Source organism: Triticum aestivum, chromosome 3D (genome assembly GCF_018294505.1).
Source record: "Triticum aestivum cultivar Chinese Spring chromosome 3D, IWGSC CS RefSeq v2.1, whole genome shotgun sequence".
Taxonomy (NCBI): Eukaryota; Viridiplantae; Streptophyta; class Magnoliopsida; order Poales; family Poaceae; genus Triticum; species Triticum aestivum.
The window spans coordinates 62,053,001-62,055,284 of NC_057802.1; positions in this window are offsets into that span (position 1 = coordinate 62,053,001).

A 2,284-nucleotide genomic window follows, 5' to 3' on the forward strand; every position below is an offset into this window, starting at 1 on the left:
GTACTCAGACAATCTGAGCACATGCTCAACGATTGAGCTTTTCTCCCTTAGTTTGCAGGCTTAAGAAACTTGTCATGGGTCTCATACCTCTTGACGTGAGCACTAGTCTGAAATCCCAATTTCAGTCTTCGGAACATCTCATATGTTCTGTGACGTTTCAAAAACGTCTTTGGTGCCACAATTCTAAACCGTTCGCATTACGCACTAAACTATCACGTAGTCATCAAAACGTGTATGCCAGATGTTTCGCAACATCTACAGACGATGCCGAGGTTCAGCACACCGAGCGGTGCATTAAGGACATAAGCCTTCTGTGCAGCAATGAGGACAATCCTCAGTTTACGGACCCAGTCCGCATAATTGCTACTATCAACTTTCAACTAAATTTTCTCTAGGAACATATCTTAAATAGTAGAACTAAAGCATAAGCTATGACATAATTTGCAAAGACCTTTTGACTATGTTCATGATAATTAAGTTCATCTGATTAATGAACTCCCACTCAGATAGACATCCCTCTAGTCATCTAAGTGATACATGATCCGAGTCAAACTAGGCCGTGTCCGATCATCACGTGAGACGGACTAGTCATCATCGGTGAACATCTCCACGTTGATCGTATCTACTATACGACTCATGTTCGACCTTTCGGTCTCTTGTGTTCCGAGGCCATGTCTGTACATGCTAGGCTCGTCAAGTCAACCTAAGTGTTTCGCATGTGTTCCGAGGCCATGTCTGTACATGCTAGGCTCGTCAACACCCGTTGTATTCGAACGTTAGAATCTATCACACCCGATCATCACGTGGTGCTTCGAAACAATGAACCTTCGCAACGGTGCACAGTTAGGGGGAACACGTCTCTTGAAATTTTAGTGAGGGATCATCTTATTTATGCCACCGTCGTTCTAAGCAAATAAGATGTAAACATGATAAACATCACATGCAAATCATAAAGTGACGTGATATGGCCAATATCATCTTGCGCCTTTTGATCTCCATCTTCGAGGCGCGGCATGATCACCTTTGTCACCGGCATGACACCATGATCTCCATCATCATGATCTCCATCGTCGTGTCTTCATGAAGTTGTCTCGCCAACTATTACTTCTACTACTATGGCTAACGGTTAGCAATAAAGTAAAGTAATTACATGGCATTTTCATTGACACACAGGTCATACAATAAATTAAGACAACTCCTATGGCTCCTGCCGGTTGTCATACTCATCGACATGCAAGTCGTGATTCCTATTAAAAGAACATGATCAATCTCATACATCACATATATCATTCATCACATCCTTTTGGCCATATCACATCACATAGCATACCCTACAAAAACAAGTTAGACGTCCTCTAATTGTTGTTGCATGTTTTACGTGGCTGCTATGGGATTCTAGCAAGAACGTTTCTTACCTACGCAAAAGCCACAACGTGATATGCCAATTTCTATTTACCCTTCATAAGGACCCTTTTCATCGAATCCGATCCGACTAAAGTGGGAGAGACAGACACCCGCTAGCCACCTTATGCAACTAGTGCATGTCAGTCGGTGGAACCTGTCTCACGTAAGAGTACGTGTAAGGTCGGTCCGGGCCGCTTCATCCCACGATGCCGCCGAATCAAGATAAGACTAGCAACGGCAAGTAAATTGACAAAATCGACGCCCACAACTACTTTGTGTTCTACTCGTGCATAGAAACTACGCATAAACCTGGCTCTGATACCACTGTTGGGGAACGTAGCAGAAATTCAAAATTTTCTACGCATCACCAAGATCAATCTATGGAGTAATCTAGCAACGAGGGGAAGGGGAGTGCATCTACATACCATTGTAGATTGCTAAGCGGAAGCGTTGCAAGAACGTGGATGAAGGAGTCGTACTCGTAGCGATTCAGATCGCGGTTGATTCCGATCTAAGCGCCGAACCACAGCGCCTCCGCGTTCAACACACGTGCAGCCCGGTGACGTCTCCCACGCCTTGATCCAGCAAGGAGAGAGGGAGAGGTTGGGGAAGACTCCGTCCAGCAGCAGCACGATGGTGTGGTGGTGGTGGAGGAGCGTGGCAATCCTGCAGGGCTTCGCCAAGCACTGCGGGAGAGGAGGAGGACATGGAAGAGCGGAAGGGCTGCCCTAGAACTTGGGTTGCGGCTGCCCTCCCACCCCCCACATATATATAGGGGCAAGGGAGAGGGGGGCCGGCCCCCTCAGATCCAATCTGAGGAGGGGGCGGCGGCCAGGGGGGTTGCCTTGTCCCCCAAGGCAAGGGGGGTGCCTCCCCTTAG